Below are 22,927 nucleotides of genomic sequence, written 5' to 3'. Positions count from 1 at the left end.
GGGTCCTTCAGCACAGATATATGTTTGCAGTCCTAGAACTGTCTTCTTAAAATCAAGTTGCATTTGTTATACAATTGGCCATCCTTGTCCTTTTGATCACCTGCATGTTAATTATGTGCAAGAGCTGGCACAACTTTGTAGGATGCACAGTTTAAAAATCAACCCACAAAGAGAAGCAGCTCATGATGTTTCACATATAAACTACATGCCCTTCTACCAGCAGAGATGGTATGAGGGGAGGGCTAGTCTCTTTCTGAATAGACTATTTCACACACAAAGATCCTGTATCAGGATCCCCTAGCACAGACACTTGTGGTCATGGAATCTCATAGATATACATTGATTTACACGGATACAGAAGTTTAGCCCAGTGGATCTTGATGCAGGTTCAGGGCAAAAAATCAGATTATTTCTTCCTGTAAATTGTTTTATCATCCATAATTTAGTTTAGCTATAAAAAGCTTACATATTACTGCTGTACTTAGATTAAATATACAGCTAAAATATAGTTTTATCCCATAAAATAAATTCATACTACAAGATCATTAAAAAAAAATAGTCTTGTTTCAGTTTTGTTTTATATGTAAAAGTCAGTAGTTATTATTTGCATAATACTTTGGTCACGTATTTTTAAATAAAAGTTTAGGTAATTATAGTCTCAGACTATAGGCCAAAAATTCTACACAGTTCACCAAAGAAATACTTAATCCGTATTTATTTATCCAATGATTGACCCAGTTGTAAAGTAGAATATCATCCTATATCAGCAATCTGAGAAATACTTTTTAAGAGAAAGCATATATGAATCAAAAGTAAAATAAACTTTCCTGCCTCTAAAAAGCTTTTAAGACTGTTTACAGAGAAACCCTCTGCAGCACTGACAACCTTAGCTAGGGCTCCCATGAACACTTTTAAATTTACTTCAGTCAGGTTGGTTTTTGACTCAAACATTTACAATCCCCAAACACATCATTCTAAAACAAAAAGGCATTTTACTCAGCACCAAAGAGCTGCATTTTGTTTAACTACTTACAAAAGATAGAGCAGCACATTCTACATAACACCATATACTGCATTTATAGAGTCTTAACTTCACTTTCACCTCCAGGACTTGAGGATTTAGTATTGCTGATTAAGTCTACATCAAAGATGAAATTAAAATGTTTAAAATCAACTTGTCAAAGTACAAGAATTGTGTTTTTTAAATCACAGTATTTAGATTCATTTATGATAAACTCTTATCAGCACCAGAAAGTAACACAGTAAAATATGTATGTAAATCATTGAGAGAGAAAAGGAGTTTACATACCTGGGGCTAACAGGAAATAGATCTGTAGTTTTCCAGATCTACTTTAATTACAAGTTTCCCAGTGCTGATGCAGTTTGGATCTCTTGAACACCACATCCACGCAAAAAGAGTTGGTTTTTATCTACAACTGATATCAATGGGGGAGGGGGGGAGGGAGGAAAAACACATGTAATTTAGAAAAGTGTATTTAGAAAAAAGACTCTAAAATCACTATTTGCACTCAGAGGTTATGCTGCCTATATAGTAACATACAAGAGCAACCAGCACTGTACAAGCATCACAACCCACCTAATTACTTTCAGCTGTTTGTCATGTGGTCTTGCTGACTGATCAAGTGACTTCTTTTCCTCCTTTCACAAGTCTAGCAACCCAGTTAACTAGCCCATCCTCTACCAAGTATAAATGTATCAAACCTTTGCTTAACCCAGGGATCAAGTCTGAGTGTGTGTAGTTAAAAAAAGAGAGTGCATTTTATTTATTTTTAAATAAAAACAAGCTACAAAAGGATGCTAGCCTATTATTGTGCGGTTGTTTTTGTTTTTTTTACAAAATGTTTATAAATGGGACATCAGCCAGCATCAAGCAAAAGCTCCCTAAAATGTAATGAGCAACATCAGCTTCAAGCATGCTGGGTCCACATCTTCCCTTACAACTGATCCATAACAAAAACAGACAACTTCCTTTTAAAAAAAGTAAGTCAGGGAAATCTTCAGTTAAATAGGACATATGACAGCAGTAGAATGAGAACCAGATGCCAGAGAATTTTAGTAAGTGTTTAACCAATCCTGCAATGAGCATTGGACAGACAGACCCCTGCACTGCACAGAGCACCAATGTAATCACCTCTGTGCAGGTGTAGGAATCCACCTGCAGAGAGTTTATTGCAGGAGTGGGGTGTTAACCATTAAATAGATACTTTCTTAAATAACTTTTTACACTTAAATTTTAAGTTAGAGGCATTTCATCAGTATTGAAAATTTGCAGAGTGGAGGACCTGTCTATTATTTACTTCTATTTCTTCCCATAGAAAAACACACAATACTAAACAGTATAACCTTGTACATACAGACATTTCCTCCTCACAAAATAATGTTGCAGGCTGCATAGAGGGCTATGCTCTATAGCACCATTTACTATGGTTTTCAGATTTAAAAGTTAAAAACCTTGGCTAACAGTTGTGTCTAGCACTGTTTCAATTATAGTATAGAGGCGACCTGCTCGATGGGAGTGAAGTCTTACTCCAGAAGAGGTTAATGTGACTAGCTGTTCAAAGGGGAAGTATTTTACTGGTTTCAGCTGGTGGATTTAGTCCTTTAGCTCAAGCAACAGAGGTTCATGCTTTTATAGTGTTCTCTTGTGCAGGGCACTGCACAGACAGAATTTGTTTTACAGCTTTCTTCAAATTATAGTTACAAATTTTACCTTGAAACATAGTGTATATATAAGAAAATATCAGTTTATGGATTTCTTTAGAACTCCACCAACTCAATTGTATTGAGAGAACATTTTATAACTGTTCATTTTGCAAAAAGCTACAACGATCTAAAACATAAATTCCATGCTCAGTGCTAGAATCATGGTGCATATGCATGCAGCAATATGTCACTTGATAAATTAGTATCACAGTGTTTGCCAAAATCCCACCTATACTGTCCCTTTACTCAGTCAGAAGGACAAGTTTAACAGTAGCAGGGTGGTGCCAGAGCAAAGCACTTCCATCTTTTGTTGCGAGCAGTGGGAAATTAACATGAAAATTAAGCCAAAACAACAGGGTGTGAACCTCGAGGGGATCGAGACCCAAGAAGAGATTCCCATAAATTCATGGGAACTGAAAATCACCAAGTTTTGCACAGCTCTATGAGTCACTTACAGGCACTTCACATTTTGAAATGATTTCAACAGTCTCTCTAACAGATTAGGCATTTAAACCACATTATCTCCTCCAATAGATGCGGGATTACCTTTAACATCATTCCCTTTCCTACTTCAAGGCTCTCTCCTCACTATTTCTTGGTTTCCTCTCTCACTTCTCAACTCTAGAAGATTTCTAAGTTTGTTCTCAGATTTAATTATTTAAAGCATGATGGGTAAAACATCCCATGGTGTAGAGGGTCCCTGCACCATTTATTTAAGCCTTGTATTTGTCCATTGCAGATGGAGCAGCCATGCAATAGGGTTTCCCCACCATCCCCAAATAGGTCAGCATGGAGGCAGGTTAGGTCAGCTGCTAGTGAAGCCACAATTACACAGATCCAGTAGTTTTAACCCCTGGCACAAATAGAGTAGAGAGACTAATGCCGCTACTTTTGCTCAAATACTGCAACCCCAAACTCTACCGCTGGACTGCGGGTGGATTTACTGCATAAAGTCTGATTATTCTGACTTCATTTAAGCGAAAGGAAAAGACTTTAACCACACTTACTTCTGTTACTGAGGAATCCATCAAATTATCTTACACGCTTGGAGTACTTACATAGGTACATCCCAAATATTCAAAGCACATGTACACCATGATTTATAAATGCTTGTCAGTGATAGCTGAGGGCATCAGTACTGGTCAGAAGGGGCTCAGTACCATGAGTGCCAGGATGTTATTGATGTGATCTATTATTTTATGCTGGGCGTTGAATTTTATTTGAAAATATATATATTTTAATTAAGGAAGGATAGCTATGAGCAAATAAATACACTATTGTTGGCATATTAGTCTCCATTTATTCAACATTTTCAAGATACAAAGTACTAAGATGTAAAAAACAGATCTAATTTAACATGCACTTCTTAAAAAAAAAATCTAGATAATTGATCAAAATACCTCATTTACTGGTGAATTTTACATTAAAAATGCATACAATTATAAAACCGTAACTGCTTGGGCATTCACACACAAAACTGACTTCCTCCTTTTCTTAACCCGTCTCTTTGATCTGTGCATGTTGTTCAATGCAGCCTAACAATACCAGGACTCACGTTTTTTATCAACTGGTTCTGGTCAAAATTAAGTGTTCACTTTAAGACTCCATTCTGACCTGTGACAATGTGATGCAATTTATTTAATAAGTATACAAAATACACTTTCTTGCAGACAGTTACTGGTCACCATTGCTTGAAAAATGTTGGGAGTATCTAATTTATTTAGAGAGATCCTGAATAAGTGATAGGAAAATAATCCTGCAACTTTTACTTGTTTGAGTAACCACAAGCAGCCCCACTGAAGTCAGTGGTCCAATTCCTTAGTATTTTATTGGGTCAAACTCCCACTGACTTCAAAACAATAATATGGCAGAATAAGAACTGGTAAAAATTTATGGACCAATCCTGCTCTCACTGACTTTCATGGAAGGAAAAATTAGACCCTTACAAAAGGGCTTCATAATTTCAATCGAAATAGTCTGGTGAATAAAGCTGCCCTCCATAAATATAGTTTCAGGATTTTTAATAGCTTTTATAACTAAATATTTCTGACCCAAACCCGTTGCAGTCTTTCACACTACTTTGGTGTAGCCGCATCAAGAACTTGTATATACTTGTATAGTGTAGTTCAAATCATAGTCTTATTGTCTGCTCCATAAAGCATCACAGAATTTACTTCAGTAGATTTCACAAATTCAGAATTAGACAGTAAGATCACTAATTCCAGGAGGAAGAGAACAGTCTGACAAATGGTTAGCCTAATCAAGTCTTGGGCAGCGCAACCAGAACTAGACATAACTACAGGCCCAGCCTCAAGAAAAAGACACAGGAAATCAAAAAATATATATATATAAAGCCACACTTTATAGCACTTTACAGAGCCCCACAAGAGCTTTGTAAAGGTGGGTAAGCAACATTATCTCCATTGTGCAAAGGGGAAACCCAGGCACTCTAGGAACCAGGAGGACATGGGCGGTCCGGCCTAGTGGTCACGAGGAGGAGTCTGGAGCAGAGAAATGAAAGTGAGGGTGTGACACCCTATACCCCATGTTCACCACTTTTAGATGGTTATATATTTTGTACAAACTATGCCTTGTGAGGTATGATTTGAAAACTCAATCTTCTGGATATTATTATTCTGTTAAAACGTGTGTGACAACACTGCATGCAAAATTACATGATTTTGCTTTACATTACTAAAATATGTTCTGGTTCTGGAGAATGTTGTTTCTGAAGAGCTAATTTGTGGGAAAAGAACCGACCACGGGTGTGAAGAAACTATTAACTGCTTAAGCAGCCATCCTCCAAGGAGGAGATGATATAAACAAAAATTTATATTTCATCCCAGAGATGGTTCAAATCTCACGTACACAGAGGAATGTTCTTCTACACCCCGGCAGGGGGTAATCCTGAAAGAGGAGGAGGAGGAGGAGGGGGGTATAAAAATAAGAGACCATGACCCCCACATCACCCCTCTCTTCCTCCCATCTCTCTGTTCATCAGTGAACACCTGAAGGACTCTGAAGTGGGGGAGGGGTACCTGGCTGAAAGGAAATCCAGTCTGTGAACTGTTGCAGCTTATGGGGAGACAGTTATTTTGCTTTTAAGTTCACTTAGGTATTAGCTTGTGTTTTTATTTCTTCTATAACCAATTCTGACTTTTATGCCTTATCACTTGTAACCACTTAAAATCTGTAGTTAATAAACTTGTTTTGCTTTATTGTTTTATCTAAACCAGTGTGTTGGATTGAAGCGTTTGGGAAGCTCTATGTAGGATAACAAGACTGATGCGTAATCATTACCCAAAGTTGGAATGATGGACTTACTATGAGCTTATACTGTCCAGGAGAATACTGAGCAGTGCAAGATGCACATTTCTGGGGAACAAGGCTAAGATTGAAGAATATGCGTACGTAAATTCACGAATGGCTGGGAAAGCATTCGTGTAACATCGCTAGGAGTGAGTTTACATGCCAGTGGCTATATATGAGTAGGACCGGGAAGGTGGCTGTTCACAGGAAAGCAGTGTAAAAGGCACCCCACACTAGAGAATTAAGGGGACTCGGCTATTCAGTAATCCAGATTGTACCCTTGGGAATGTCACAGAGGGTCAGAACCAGAATCAGAGGCTCTAAAATCACCAAGCCAAGGGTCAAGCTTGAGTAAGAGCCAGGAATCCAAGCCCAGGGTCAGAACTGGGTTACCTGGAGTCAAGGAAGGCAGGAGTCGGGCTGGGTCTGAGGCAGGAATGAGGCTAGGACAGGGCTGAAATAGGGGAGTGGTGAGACTCGAGCATGGCAGAAAATCACAGCAAAAAAGTGGGACTGCAACATGGTAGGGGCAGAAGTTAATGCAGCCCACAGCCAAATGCTTTCAGCAGCCAGCACCCTGCTGCTGCCCTTAAGAGCAGGTGTGCTAATCCCTTCAGCCAACTGGAGGAAAAAAGAGGGTGTGTGACCAAGCAGGCAACTTAGTTGGGGCCCAGCTGTGTTCATTAGACTGTCTGGGGGTTAAGTTGGCAGGTAAGCAGGCCAGCTGTAAGCCCTTACATGTAATGGACAGAGAGATGTCAAGCAACTTGCCTAAGGTCCTTCAATGAATCAGTGGCTAAGCCAGTCTCAGATCAGACCATGCTTCCTCTGTACCTCTTCTGAAACAGCTTGTCCCTGATCACAGTAGGTTTTCCTTTCCCCAAAAGACCATTGAAAGTATTTTATTCAGTGACCTAATTACCTAAATATAAAACAGACCAATTTGTTAATAATGCTTATTACATTCACTGACGTGTTTTTTCAGCTTGGGAACTCCTTTAGGTTTTGTGAGGGGAGCTGGTATGGAGCACTATCGGCTCCCTCAGTAATGCCAACATGATTAGTCAACTTGAGAACAATTTAAGACCAGAGTAGGCTAGAGGATTTATTGAAGCACTGCTTCTGGAAATCTGGCTAGAGGAACAGGATAAGAGATGGTGAAAGAACAAGCAACAACCTCTTTGGCACGTTGCAATTTGCTCTCGATGGTGGTTACTTACAATGAGCACGTACAACCTACTTGTCTGGAAGGGTCTCAATATAGAAGGAGAAGGATTTCAACCTCTCCAACACATTAATATGTTTTCCCTTCTTTATTGAAAAAGGAGCAGCAGGGGGAGTTAAGGGAACGGTTTGTAAAGCATTTCCTTCCCTCCAGGTAGTAGATTATACTTCTAACTTTTCTCCTACCAGCCAAGCATCTCTACTCTTTTTCCAGAAGCCAAGTCTATCAAAAATAGAAGGACTTTGCTAAAAAAAGGTACAATTAGAATTATGGAATTCTTTTTTCATATGAAGTTGCATAGAGCTAAAACCGACTTGAAGGCAAATGGTGGAGAATAGAACTGAAACAAAAGTCCTAGCACAGTCAAGGAATTGTGAGTTATCCCAAAAAGTCTCTGTTGTTCCAATCACATCATATGACTGGAGTACTGTCATGGATGGATACAAACTGTTCAGGAAGGACAGGCAGGGCAGAAAAGGTGGAGGAGTTGCATTGTACGTAAAAGAACAGTATGACTGCTCAGAGCTCTGGTATGAAACTGCAGAAAAACCAGAGTGTCTCTGGATCAAGTTTAGAAGCGTGAGGAACAAGGGTGATGTCATGGTGGGAGTATGCTATAGACCACCGGACCAGGGGGATGAGGTGGACGAGGCTTTCTTCCGGCAACTAACGGAAGTTACTAGGTCGCAGGCCCTGGTTCTCATGGGAGACTTCAATCATCCTGATATCTGCTAGGAGAGCAATACAGCAGTGCACAGACAATCCAGGAAGTTTTTGGAAACTGTAGGGGACAATTTCCTGGTGCAAGTGCTGGAGAAACCAACTTGGGGCAGAGCTCTTCTTGACCTGCTGCTCACAAACCGGGAAGAATTAGTAGGGGAAGCAAAAGTGGATGGGAACCTGGCAGGCAGTGACCATGAGATGGTCTAGTTCAGGATCCTGACACAAGGAAGAAAGGAGAGCAGCAGAATACGGACCCTGGACTTCAGAAAAGCAGACTGGCTCCCTCAGGGAACTGATGGGCAGGATCCCCTGGGAGAATAACATGAGGGGGAAAAGGAGTCCAGGAGAGCTGGCTGTATTTTAAAGGAATCCTTATTGAGGTTACAGGGACAAACCATCCCGATGTATAGAAAGAACAGTAAATATGGCAGGCGACTAGCTTGGCTTAACAGTGAAATCCTTGCTGATCTTAAACACAAAAAAGAGGCTTACAAGAAGTGGAAGATTAGACAAATGACCAGGGAAGAGTATAAAAATATTGCTCGGGCATGCAGGAGTGAAATCAGGAAGGCCAAATCACACCTGGAGTTGCAGCTAGCAAGAGATGTTAAGAGTAACAAGAAGGGTTTCTTCAGGTATGTTAGCAACAAGAAGAAAGTCAAGGAAAGCGTGGGCCCTTACTGAATGAGGGAGGCAACCTAGTGACAGAGGATGTGGAAAAAGCTAATTTACTCAATGCTTTCTTTGCCTCTGTCTCCATGAACAAGGTCAGCTCCCAGACTGCTGCACTGGGCAGCACAGCATGAGGAGGAGGTGACCAGCCCTCTGTGAAAAAAAGAAGTGGTCCAGGAGTATTTAGAAAAGCTGGACAAGCACAAGTCCATGGGGCCGGATGCGCTGCATCCGAGAGTGCTAAAGGAGTTGGCGGATGTGATTGAAGAGCCATTGGCCATTATCTTTGAAAACTCATGGCTATCGGGGGGAGGTCCCGGACGACTGGAAAAAGGCTAATGTAGTGCCCAGCTTTAAAAAAGGGAAGGAGGATGATCCTGGGAACTGTCAGCCTCACCTCAGTCCCTGAAAAAAGTCATGGAGCAGGTCCTCAAGGAATCAATTCTGAAGCACTTAGAGGAGAGGAAAGTGATCAGGAACAGTCAGCATGGAGATCTGATGAGGTTCATCAAGGACAAGTGCAGAGTCCTGCACTTAGGACGGAAGAATCCCATGTACCACTATAGACTAGGGACCAAATGGCTAGGCAGCAGTTCTGCAGAAAAGGACCTAGGGGTTACAGTGGATGAGAAGCTGGATATGAGTCAGTGTGCCCTTGTTGCCAAGGAGGACAATGGCATTTTGGGATGTGTAAGTAGGGGCATTGCCAGCAGATCGAGGGACATGATCGTTCCCCTCTATTCAACATTGGTGAGGCCTCATCTGGAGTACTGTGTCCAGTTTTGGTCCCCACACTACAAGGAGGATGTGGAAAAATTGGAAAGCGTCCAGTGGAGGGCAACAAAAATGATAAGGAGACTGGAACACATGACTTATGAGGAGAGGCTGAGGCAACTGGGATTGTTTAGTCTGCGGAAGAAAAGAATGAGGAGGGATTTGATAGCTGCTTTCAACTAACTGAAAGGGGGTTCCAAAGAGGATGGATCTAGACTGTTCTCAGTGGTAGCGGATGACAGAATGAGGAGTAATGGTCTCAAGTTGCAATAGGGGAGGTTTAGGTTGGATATTCGGAAAAACTTTTTCACTAGGAGGGTGGTGAAACACTGGAATGAGTTACCTAGGGAGGTGGTGGAATCTACTTCCTTAGAAGTTTTTAAGGTCAGGCTTGACAAAGCCCTGGCTGGGATGATTTAGTTGGGGATTGGTCCTGCTTTGAGCAGGGGTTTGACTAGATGACCTCCTGAGGTCCCTTCCAACCCTGATATTCTATGATTCGATGCAGTCCACCGCATCAACAAAGAAAAGCAATTAATAAGAGACTGAAAATTTCTAAATATACTTGGAAAGTCAAAAACTAAGAGCTGAATTGTAATTTGAGAGATTCTACAGAGGAATGCCAAATTCTTATTACATTTTCCTCCAATTTCAATCAAGCTCTTTTAACAAGATAATCTTAGCACTTGGAACTTGTGACCTTAGCTGTGCTCACTAGAAAGCTGTTAACTTTAATAATGAGTCAATTATTTTTCTACTTTGTAGAGACCTAGGAACTTAGAAGGTGAGTTGGAGAAAGCCAAAGGACACCTGATCTGCTTGGAGAATTCTTAAACTCAAGTATCAGGAAGATGGTGCTATGTACATTCACACATCTTCAGGGATGGGTTACAAAGATAACAGAAAGTCAGTGGTCACTTGAGTATGATTCTTCCCCATGAAGAACATGTCAGATCAGTTACATGTTATGCCATGATTCCTCATGGGATCAGGGCACCTGACTGAGGGAGGGGGCGGGGGGAGATGGATCTACTAATGATAAACATTGTAGTCTTCAGATAATACTGCAGAAGAACTGTTTAATTCCAGTGCTGAAAGCAGTGTGTACTCAGTGTCATTGCTGGCTGTCTTTGTTCTTTGACAGAAGTCTGTCAAGGAAATTTTCCAATTCAGTTGAGGATGTCTATCACCACTCTTCTGACAATTCTTATGACTGAAGGACTTTTTCTTCCTTTAAGTCATTAAAATAAGATATGAACACACAACACGTGCTTAATCTTCACAAGGCCACACAACAGATGTTGAACATTATGCTTGCAAGGCTGGCAGGCTGAGAGCAAACAGTAGAGAGCCAAAGTTGATGTCATTTGCCAGCCAATTTCTGCTACAGAGCCTCTCTGGCAATTAAACATGAAGCTCAAAAAGCCAGCAGACTGGTTTTAATACATGTTGTCAAGACAATAAAGACCAAAGTGCAAATTCAACTGATTCATGGCACTTTGTTTTTAAATCACTGACAACTAAGCAAAGCCCAAAATAAAAAACTCTTAACCAAATGATAGGGGAGCAGGACCAAAGGAGGAGCACAAGGAATATGAGGAGACAGACTGGTAATGAAACTGATTCTTACCATTATTACTACAGAATTAGGTAAGACGCTAGAGAAATCTCCTTGGGGGCGGGGAGAGAGAGCGCGCGCGCCTCTCAAAAACCATCATCCTTACTTGATCAAACATCAAAAGGAGGAACTGACAGTTCATCTATGGGTAAAGCACTGTAAAGAAAATCTGACCATATACTGGATGAGTTCTCCGTTCAGAGCTAGTGTTATGCAAAGTTAGTGAATACAGCAACGTTCTCGAATATGCAACTCTGAGAGCTGAAAGCATTATGTTGATCCTTTTGTACTTGCCTCACTCTAGTATAAAGACCAGATGATAAATCTTCATGGTAGAAAGGTAAAGATTAAACTTTGCCAGTGTCTGATTGTGAAATGTCCTTGCAGTGATTAAAATGAATGAAGGTCAAGCTCTCTTTGAAGCGTGCAATCCAAAACATCATTTTGGAAGCAACAAAGACAACTGCTTTTAACAGAGTTTTCAGCAGCAAAAAGGGATTGAAGTAAAATTTCAATTTTCTTTTATTGTAACAGACAGTAAATCTAGGCATTATTTATACTAATTACTGCATTTTTACCACTGCAAATAAAAGTAGGAGAAGTATGTTTGAAGTCAGTGGCTCCTTACTCCTAGTCTCTCACATTAAGGAGCACTAATGAGACAATCCAGTTTCTCCACACTAATAGTAAGTAATTAGTTCCCAAGGAGTTAAAAGGTTACAATATTTAATAAAAAGCTACAATTGTTATGATCTTGAGGACACACTTCACTGGGATACAAGTATCTTTTCAATAATAGGACACACAAATGTACTACTGTGAAATGAATACATACTTCAAAAGCACTTTTTTTTTTTTTGGTTTGAACTTACCTTAGCCTTAACCCCACAAAATAGCCAAATATTAGCTCTCCTTGCCAGCTCTTCATCAGTACTGCAGAGACTCCTAGGCTCCATTCTGCATTCCTACTGACTTCACCTCAAGGCAGGACAGGTAGGTCCTATTCTCAGCTCCTTCCTGAATCACTTCCCTCTGCTTCCTCATCTGCAAACATAATTTATACTACTACTTGAGGTCATCTAGGAGTTGCGGGAGGCTTAATTCTACTGGTCAATTTTTTCACCAAAATCATATTTTGACAAAATAATTGACACCAAATTGAAAGTTCGAACAGAAAATTTTCATATTGGTTGAATTTTTCTGGTTTTAAAACAAAATTTTCCAGTAAAAATGTTTGAAAACCAAACATTCATTTGAAAAGCTAAAAGTTCTTTTCAGGGTTTTTGTTTGTTTTGAAAGTTTCCCACAAAAAAGTAATTGGCATTTTTCAACCAGCTCTGCTTGATTCATTAATGTTTAACATCACATCATTGGATGGAAGGTACAATGTAGGTGTGAAGTATCATTATATTGACATTGATCACATTAACCCTGCTCAGAAGTTTCGAGTTATGTGAAGCAGTGCACACTAGAGAAAGGGACTTAAGGTCAGGAACTCCTGAGCAGAGATAGGTGAATAATGGATTTTTCAGTTTGCTGGCAGATCTGAATTTTTAAAAAATTCATTTTGAGTTTACCTGAAAATGAAACTTTTCAGAATTTTTATTAAATCAGAGCAGAAGAGAGGAGTTTGGGGTCAAACAACACTTTAATTTGACCTGAAAGGTTTCATATCAATTTTGAGCTTTTTTAAAAAAAAATCATATTTGCTTTAAGGGTAAAATGTAAGGAAATTACAAAATGAAGTTGTTTCAGCCCAAACAAATTGAACATTTCAAAAGTATTGAAACAAAACACTTAAACTTTTTCCAAATTGGAGGGTGGGGGGCAGGACTGAGAAACGATTTGGTGCAATAGATATGAATCATGAAACATTTTGTGTTGCTGAATCTGCACCTTTTCCTGAAGGGGAAAAAAAAAGACCAAAATATTTTGCCCAGCTCTACTCCAGAGTTCTTATCACAACTCTGTCACTGACCTGCAGTGTGGCCTTAGTCCCAATATTTGCCCTCTCTGCCTCACTTTCTCCATCTGTAAAATTCAGGTGCTGACTTCAGATCCACATAAAAGGGATAAAAGTAATGTTGAACCACACAGTATAACTCATGCAAGTCCTGCATCTGATCAGACTCAAGTGTTAAGTTCCAATCTATATAGGATGTTCAGTTTCTTATCTTGAACCTTTTTTAGATAAGGGAGGTAAGGGGGCTGGGGGAGGGAGGAGAGAAGAAAAAAAAAGTGAAATGGGTTCCAGCCCCTTGTAGTGTAGAAGTAGAAATGGATTTTATTAAAAAGCTCTATTTTTTTAGAAAATGACACAAAGTGTAGAAAGAGATTAGAATCCAGATTGCAGTGAACATCCTAGTCGAGAGTGTATTGGGGATCGGGGATCAGGGGTTGGAAGGAGGTTGTTTGTGGGGTTCTTTTAAATACAAGATGTGACCACAAAAATAAGTAAATGATTGTTGTTTTTAGCTCATGATAGATTTGGCAAAACATGTCAAACTGAAAGCATAAAGAATGTAATAATCAACAGAAAAGAAGGTAAGACTAGTGTTTACATATACTAACTTGACTCATGTAGGTCCGTACCCTGGCAAATTACAAAATTTACATTTATTTTTCTGCAATCCCCATACCATTAAAAAGAAAGAAGCTCTATTTGAGAAGAACGGAAGATGGAACATAACAGATGGATGAAATGCATAGTTATTAGCAGGCTATAGCTTTAGTATGGGTGGGATGTCTACTGGTTTCACTTTCTGGGAGTACTCATTTTGAGCCTGTTTTTATCTAAGTGGTATTTAAGCTAGTAAGAACCAAAAATAACAAGCCCCCCATGTTCTTGAAAGAAGCTTTAAAAAAATAAACCAACAGCTTCTGATGCCTCTGCTTTTAGTATGAGAAGAATTAGAAATGCACTATTTTTTTAAACAGATCAGTGATTCTTATCTGTATGGCAAAATGGGTTGATGAGTAAGTGCATTTTTTATCTCAAAGAGATTGCAGTTTACAGGAAGCTGTGGTAGTGATGAAAAGAAAGAATAAGTAACTACCACAGTTTCCTTAGAAAGAAGAATTTTAATACACTGTATGATACTGTGAAAAATTACAATGCAGTTTCTACAGTTGTCTGGATATTTTTCTCTGGGTTTAAGTTTAACAGTCCCATAGAATCATAGAACTGAAAGGGACCTTGAGAAGTCATCTAGTCCAGTCCCCTGCACTCAAGGCAGGACTAAGTATTATCTACACCATCCCCGACAGGTGTTTGTCTAACCTACTCTTAAAAATCTCCAGTGAAGACGACTCCACAACCTCCCTAGGCAATTTATTCTAGTGCTTAACTACCCTGACAGTTAGGAAGTTTTTCCTAATGTCCAACCTAAGCCTTCCTTTCTGCAATTTAAGCTCATTGCTTCTTGTCCTATCCCCAGAGATAAAGAACAACAATTTTTCTCTCTCTTCCTTATAACAACCTTTTACATACTTGAAAACTTCCCTCATAGGTCATGTTTTCTAGACCTTTAATCATTTTTGTTGCTCTTCTCTGGACTCTCTCCAATTTGTCCACATTCTTCCTGAAATGTGGCACCCAGAACTGAACACAATACTCCAGTTGAGGCCTAATCAGAGCAGAGCAGAAGAATTACTTCTTGTGTCCTGCTTAGAACATTCCTGCTAATACATCCCAGAATGATGTTTGCTTTTTTTGCAACAGCGTTACACTATTGACTCATTTAGCTTGTGGTCCACTTAGACCCCCAGATCCCTTTCCGCAGTACTCCTTCCTAGGCAGTCATTTCCCATTTTGTATGTGTGCAACTGATTGTTCCTTCCTAAACAGAGTACTTTGCATTTGTCCTTATTGAATTTCATCCTATTTACTTCAGACCATTTCTCCAGTTAGTCTAGATCATTTTGAATCTTAATCCCAAAGCACTTGCAACTCCACCCAACTTGGTATCATCTGCAAACTTTATAAGTGTACTCTGTATGCCATTATCTAAATCATCAATGAAGATATTGAACAGAACCAGACCCAGAACTGATCCCTGTGGGACTCTACTCATTATGTCCTTCCAGCATGACTGTGAACCACTTATAACTACTCTCTGGGAACAGTTATCCAACCAGTTATGCACCCACCTTCTAGTAGCTCCATCTAGGTTGCATTTCCCTAGTTTGTTTATGAGAAGGTCATGCGAGACAGTATCAAAAGACTAAAGTCAAGATATACCACATATACTGCTTCCCCCTATACCCAAGGCTTGTTACCCTGTCAAAGAAAGCTATCAAGTTGGTTTGATAGGATTTGTTCTTGACAAATCCATGCTGATTGTTACTTATCACATTATCTTCTGGACATTTGTAAACTGATTGCTTAATTATTTGCTGCATTATCTTTCTGGGTACAGAAGTTAATCTGACTGGTCTGTAATTCTCTGTGTTGTCCTTATTTCCCTTTTTATAGATGGGCACTGTATTTGCCCTTTTCCAGTCTTCTGGAATCTCTCCCGTCTTCCATGACTTTTCAAAGATAATTGTTAATGGCTCAGATATCTCCTCAGTCAGCTCCTTGAGTATTCTAGGATGCATTTCATCAGGCCCTGGTGAATTGAAGACATCTAATTTGTCCAAGTAATTGTTAACTTGTTCTTTCCCTATTTTAGCCTCTTCTGATCCTACCTCATTTTCACTGGCATTTACTATGTTAAGACATCCAATCACCACCAATCTTCCTGGTGAAAACCGAAACAAAAGAAGTCATTAAGCACCTCTGCCATTTCCACATTGTTCTCTCCCCCGCCCCCCCTCATTGAGTAATGGCCTACCTTGTCCTTCCTCCTACTTCTAATGTATTTGTAGAATGTTTTCTTGTTACCCTTTATGTGTCTAGCTAGTTTGATCTCATTTTGTGCCTTGGCCTTTCTAATTTTGTTCCTACATACTTGTGTTATTTGTTTATATTCATCCTTTGTAATTTGACCTAGTTTCCACTTTTTGTGAGACTCTTTATTTTTAGATCATTGAAGATCACCTGGTTAAGCCAGGGTGGTCTCTTGCCATACTTCCCATCTTTCCTATGCATTGGGATAGTCTCCTCTTATGCCCTTAATAATGTATCTTTGAAAAACTGCCAACTGTCTTACGTTGTTTTTCCCCTTTGACTTGCTTCCCATGAAATTTTACCTACCAACTCCCTGAGTTTGCTAAAGCCTGCCTTCTTAAAATCTACTGTCTTTATTTTGCTGTTCTCCCTCCTATCATTCCTTAGAATCATGAACTCTTATAATTTCATGATCACTTTCACTCAAGGTGCCTTCCACTTTCAAATGTTCAACCAGTTCCTCCCTATGTCAAAATCAAATCTACAACAGCCTTTCCCCCGGTAGCTGTCTCCACCTTCTGAAATAAAAAATGGTCTCCAATACATTCCAAGAACTTATTGGATAATCTGTGCCCTGCTGTATTATTTTCCCAACAGATGTCTGGGTAGTTGAAGTCCTGCACCACCACCACCACCACCACCAAGTCCTGTCCTTTGGATGATTTTGTTAGCTGTTTAACAAGGAACATATTTGTTCCTTGCTCTGGCTGATCTGGTCTAGTACAGTAAAGGAACAGAAATATTGCCTTTTAAAACTCGTCTCTAAGACTGGGAACCCCCTTTTTTTGGGGGGGGTCTTTCAATACAAAGGGCAGTCTTCCTAATACAGAGCTGCTTTACAGCTAACCAATAGGACAGAGTTCTCTCTCTCTCTCCCCCCCCATAAAAAGCTGTAAAGCTTTTTCCTCACTATGGCTTTGTCTTGAGTAGAAGGCCTTAAACCTTGTCTACTCAATCAATGCTTTGCAGAGCCTTTAGTGTAGATGCAGGTTATGCCAACAGGAGGAATTTTTCCGTTGGTATAGTAATATCACTTCCCCAAACATTACACTTGGGTTTTTGCTGCCCTAGCAACGTCTGCCAAGAGTGTTTTTTCACACCGCTGACCAACATAGCTATGCCAACAAAACTTTGTATGATACTCTGCCACTACAGTAGGAAGTCTAACACCATTAGCTTGGTTTTAGCTCATGTTCTAGCCCAGAAAGAAGCCTAAGCTACAGTTTGACAAACTAACTGGTGCAAAATTTTCAAAACCACTTAAGTGACAGGCTCCTAAATAACATTTTCAAGAGCGAATAAGCACTTCAGAGCCTAGGTTTCATGAGACTAATGAGTTTAACTAGCATGTTAGCTAAACTGAAACTCAAATCACTTTTCATGTCAAGACAATGCCTATGTGAACATGGGAAAGAGACCTGTGGCACCTTATAGACTAACAGACGTATTGGAGCATAAGCTTTTGTGGGTGAATACCCACTTCATCAGATGCACGTAGTGGAAATTTCCAGAGGCAGGTATAAATATGCAAGCAAGAATCAGGCTAGGGATAACTAGGTTAGTTCAATCAGGGAGGATGAGGCCCATTACTGCTTAGCCTTCTCTTGTAGTGACGTTAATGAAGGCTGTCTCATGTCTTGTAACTCCCATGTATTTTTTTAAACCATCACCACACACGGTACTGTCAACATAGGGAGCGATGCATTTCCCCTCTCATTCAATTTCTCCGTCAATTAAGCATGTCCTACCAGGCTGACCGAGTTCTTCCTTCATTTCTCTCTACATCATCATCTCACAAAAATTAAGATGCTTTCTGAGGTACGGATGTTTCTGAAATAGGTGATTAAAATGAGGACTCCCAGTACATGGGTCCCCTTCAACTTATGTTCCTTCCCACCCACCAAGAAAAGGAGTTGTTGCCTGTAATTCTAAAGGTTTTGTGAAAAAGTCAGGGCTGCAAGGCACTGAACACTTCCTGAATCACTGCGGGTTGCATGTGTTCAACACCCTGTGGAATCAGGCTACAAACCTTCTAGCAAAATGTCTCAGTTGAAAAACACAATTTACTTTAAGAACTAATGTAATTAGTTTTCTGTTGTTCTGGTAGGTCAAATTAACTTCACATTTGCAGATAAAAGTAAAAAGAAGCTTTAATATCATAAGCTTAGGTTAAATCCCTCTGCAATATGAGTTAACATTGCCTTGTTAATCAGTTTATGACAAGATTCCATTCTAGCAGCTTGTTCCAAGCAGCCTCTCAATAACTCTTCCAAAGGATTCTCTTGAGTTTCTTTCTGAAACCAAGACTTCTAGTCCCTGCTGCACAAACACAGTAAAAGAAACCTACTACTACATCTCTGACATTGGAGCACCATATCTGAAATTTGCAATTTAACAAAACAAGCAAACATCAATTATGCTTTATAGCCAAAGAAGCCTTCAAAAGCCAACTTGAGGCCAGTTCCTGCTCCCATGGAAGTCAATGGAAGATTGGTTATCAACTTCAACAGGAGCAGAACCAAGGTCTTACTGCATAGTATTCAAACTAGGACAAGGGATGACATTCTCCCCTTGAATCACACTTCTTTTCCTTTCTGCCACCAGTGCAAGTTTAAGTAGGGTATAACCAAATATAGCACCACAATTCAAGACCCAGCATTAGCAGACCACCAAATTTGAGCACTGCTACAGGAGCACGTCAGTAAGGATGTGTAAGCCCCACCGTTTTCAGTTTAAACCGATTTTTACCGAAAAATCCCAGGTTTTATCAGAAGTATTATTCGTTTTTTTCCAGTTTTCACCCTATTTTTTATCATTCAATTATATAAAAATAACTTGTTTTATTAGAAAAATACAATACATTGCATGAGATGTTTTACAATAATACATTTGTCTGTGTGTATGTGCAAAGCTGCCTGTTGAAGTAAGGCTATTTATTAGCCATGCAGATACACACAAACATACATGCATGCACACAAGCTCTGAAGTGCGTGTGCATCTGAACGTACTGATAAATCTCACACTTTCCACGTACACATTTCAAGCTGTTAGCAAAAAACAGTTTAAAGATTTGACACTAAAATGGGAAGAAAACGAAAATTGGTGTCAGAATACATTTTAGAACATAAGGCAGTATTTGAAAAAGTCTTAAAAAAACAAACAGGAGAAAAAGGATGAAGTTGCGGTGTATGTACTGCAAATGGTGTGGCATCAAAGTTGACATTCAGGCCAACCAGATTAAAAAACATTTGCAGAGCAAATGACACTTAAGCCTAAAACAAGAAAACAAAAACAGAAAGCAAGCAAACACTGGAATCAGCATTCATCAGGGCACAGCAGAAAGAGCAAGATCAACATGATGTAGTAAGTGAATTTGTACGTGCCCTTTGTTTTTCATGGCAGCCGCTAGGCCTTGCTGATGGTCTTTTGGGGGACTTTGTACAAAATTTCTGTCCAGCTGCAAAATCCTTGCCAAATTCAATCTGACCAAGAAATATCTGGAGGAGAATGATATCACTCTGACCAACAAAATTAAAGAAAGGTTGGCTGGAAATATAGTTAGTTCTCTGATTTTTGACAAATCGCCAGATGTTCTTGACCACCCCGCCCTGGGGATTTTGTTTTCTTTTTTTATTTTGTTGTGGAGAAGCCTGCACTCATTTTGGCAGATTTGAAGTTTGTAAAGTCAGCTTGTCAGTAAAACTTTACATGAATATGCACTTACTTGGAAAGATGCGGCAACAGTGAATTCCAACTCGGTTTCTTACTGCATGAAGTTCACGCAAGATGTAAAGCTGAACGAAAAACCTGAATTGCTTTGTTTTGTCTTGCCCAGTTCACCTACTGCATGTTTCTGTCCCTCATGCAACAGGTGTCCCCAAAATGGAGGATTTGAAAAACTTTGTAATAGAAGCTGGAGCAGTTTTCAAGCATTCAAGTAAAAAACAAAAAACAAAAACCCCCACACCCAACCTCTTCTATTATGTTTGAGAAGAGATCGCCTTTGAAGCAGCATTTCAGTTGCAGTTATACCGACAGGATGGTTTAGTATGTATTTGGCTGTACAGAGTGTTCAGAAGGCATGGGGAAATCTTAATTTGATTTTTAGATCACAAAGATTTCAACAGTGGAAAAGTCAAAAAGCTGAAATCTCAAGCAGCTACTCAAGAAATTAGGCAAAGCCTCTGTACAAAACTCAAATTCCTAATTGAAAACACTTCAACCACTACATGAAGCACAGAAGAAACTGGAATCCAATTCTTTAACAGACAGCACATTTTCTAATACAGAGGTGTATAGCAATCTGGTTAACAATATCTCAACAGAACTTTCTCACAAAAGCACATCTGGGGAGATTCCAGAAAAAACAAAAATCTTTTCTTGTCTATGTTGCCAGTCACTGAGCAGATCAACCTCGCAAAAACTTTCATAAGTTTTTACGAAGAGCTGTCAAAGAAGTGGAAAGCTACTGTAATTCACATTATGTCCCCTGAAGCTTCTCACAGCGAATCGCCATTCTGGAAAGTCATTGTGCTGTTTGACCCTCATTGTAAAAGTGTGGCATCAGCTGATAAATTTAAAAAGTATGCTCACATAATCTCCCCCTTTGGGGGTTCTAACAAAGGAAGTGAAAAACTGGAAAGTGAATTCCGCACCTCCATAAATACCAAAATAAAACCCGATATTTACCCTGAAAAATTATTAATAGTTTTTTGCACCGATTTTCAGCTGTTTTTGTTGTTGTTGTAATAAACACCGATAAATTCCCAGGAAAACATAAATAAAACCACCACCAAAAAACAAAGGGCCTTAGTTATGTGATGTTATGCACCAGTAGCAGCTTAAAATACTGGAATCCTACCTGAAACGAAAGTAAAAACAATTCATAGCAAAACCAAAGGGGATTAAATCTAAAATATTGCCTGCACCCTGGGGCAGTCAGTCACTTATGAAGTCTGGTTTGAAGCCAGAAAAAATAAAAATTAAATCAAATCAATCTCTAAAACCTGAAAAAGAGGGGGGGGGGTGAATACTAACCTTTCACCACCATCCACACTTTGGACATGAGTGAATTATATTTTAATAAGTATAAAAATTTGCTATAGGAAGGCACTACTTGCTGCTGATAACCACAATTACTATGCACTTCTCATGCTAAGGTTACAACATTAACCATCCCACAAAACATCAAAAAGTTAAACAATGCAGACTGGTGTTGTGTGTGTTAATTTTAAGCGAATCCCTGAAGTTTTCACAATGCAATGCAAATCTAAGTATTTATAATGGAACCATCAGCATGTGTTTACAGCAGGAACATAGAAGATGACCCTTACTATTTATGAATTTTAAACATGCTTCAAAAACAGGTGGGGAGAGAGAGAGAAAAGAGAACCAAAATAAAGCAGATACTCACTTTTCACAGGCATTAAAGCAAGTTAGCTAGCAAAAATATGCTACCTACAAAACAGTCTGATTTAGGTAAACCACTAGCCCACAATAACCATAAAGTTTTTTTGGCACATTATTGCCAGGAGGCTAGAGTAGTTTCAGTCCTTCAGTCGGTTAGTAGTCCTCACCTCTGATGCTAGCCTCCACTCTACTTTGTTTGAAAGAGTTGTTTTCTTCCTTCTCAGTGCTCATAGCAACCAATTTCATTATACCTGTTTGACTGAGCAGCTAGGAAGACTGAACAAAATAACCGTCAGTTATGAAAGCAACAAGACAGCTGTCTCCAGGCTGACCTTGGTGCACACATGCTGTTCATTTTCAGGGCTGTATAGCAGCTGTCAAGCCAGCCCAGACACTTCTAAGTAGGTAGAAATGGAGAGAAAAAAAAATCTAAATGAAAGTACTTCTGCAAAACAGTCATCAGCATCTACCCTTCCAGATAGTTCCGAGTGCTGTTTACTTTGTCCATGCTCTTAACAGCAGTATTCCAAAAGCAATAGCTCAGAGAAGGACATTGCAACAATCAGGAGTACAGTACTTCATTGCTTGTGATGCCTTGAGTTTCAGAACTGCAAGCATGGAATTATTTGCTTGATTTACATGCAATTACCAAAACTGCATGCACAACATAGGTATTTTATTTGCACATACAAATTGCCAGTTAGATCCTGTCTTGGCAACCTGTACACGCATATACCTGATACTTGTGCAGAATCATAGTGAAGGTGTGCGCAAGATTAGAAACCCAGGCATAAACTGTTCTAGCATTCTAAACAATTCATGGATCCCACACATTTAATCACTTGATAACAAATCATTTGTATCCTCAGATAGAAGTACAGTACAAAGGGTGGTCTCCGATAGTGGTTCCCCATATTCCTTCCTCAGTGCTCATACTTTGCGGGGGAAGAGGCATGAAGCAGATATCTTTAGTTTATAACAGAGGTACTTTAAGGATCCGGTCTTGGCTATGCCTCCTCCTCAACCAGCACCACACACAGGCTAAGTTCTGCCCTCACACTGGAAGATGGCAACCACTTTCTGTAACCAACCACCCCTACCCCCAGGCAGACTTTGCATTACCTGGGCCATGTACCAAGTAAACCCAGGTTGAATCCAGTTTATTGACTACATTTTGCCTTAAAATAGTATTTTTATGCCCATCATCATGGTATCTGGGCACCTTACAAGGCTTGAGGGTCAGACATCACACTCACTCCTGCTACCTGCCGATTTACCAGTCACCTATGAAACTAGGTTTAAATTAGTTGGCAAGGTCTTAACAAAGAGGTGCACCCTGCATCTGGTTCTAAGGGCTAGTCTACACTATACCGGTATAGCTGTACTGGCAGAGCCCCCTAGCATAAACGCTGTGTATGCTGCCAGAAGTAGGACTTCAGCCAGCTGAGTGACACTGCCTCCCCAAATGACAATAGCTATGCTGACAGAAACCCTCTTCTGTTGGCATATCTGCATCTACACTGGGGATTTGCAGGGATAGCTATGTCAGCTGAAGAGGTGTTTTTGTTCACACCCTAACTGA

At 39.7% G+C, this 22,927-nt stretch overlaps 1 protein-coding gene across 13 annotated transcripts in view; it reads right to left on the bottom strand.

Annotated features, from left to right (window-relative positions):
* RAB27A (RAB27A, member RAS oncogene family) overlaps nucleotides 1-22,927 on the bottom strand; it is a 73,047-nt gene that overhangs the window by 43,737 nt on the left and 6,383 nt on the right. For 5 of the 13 annotated variants that reach the window (XM_084641612.1, XM_084641621.1, XM_084641609.1 and 2 more), the window contains one exon: nucleotides 1,310-1,436. The exons of 3 other annotated variants lie outside the window; for them this stretch is intronic. The gene's annotated coding sequence lies outside the window, so the exon portion shown is untranslated. 5 more of the 13 variants (XM_084641614.1, XM_084641616.1, XM_084641615.1 and 2 more) reach the window with 4 other exon arrangements.

Source organism: Lepidochelys olivacea, assembly GCF_965140295.1.
Source record: "Lepidochelys olivacea isolate rLepOli2 genome assembly, chromosome: 10".
Lineage (NCBI taxonomy): Eukaryota > Metazoa > Chordata > Testudines > Cheloniidae > Lepidochelys > Lepidochelys olivacea.
This window is presented reverse-complemented; position numbering and strand designations above follow the sequence as displayed.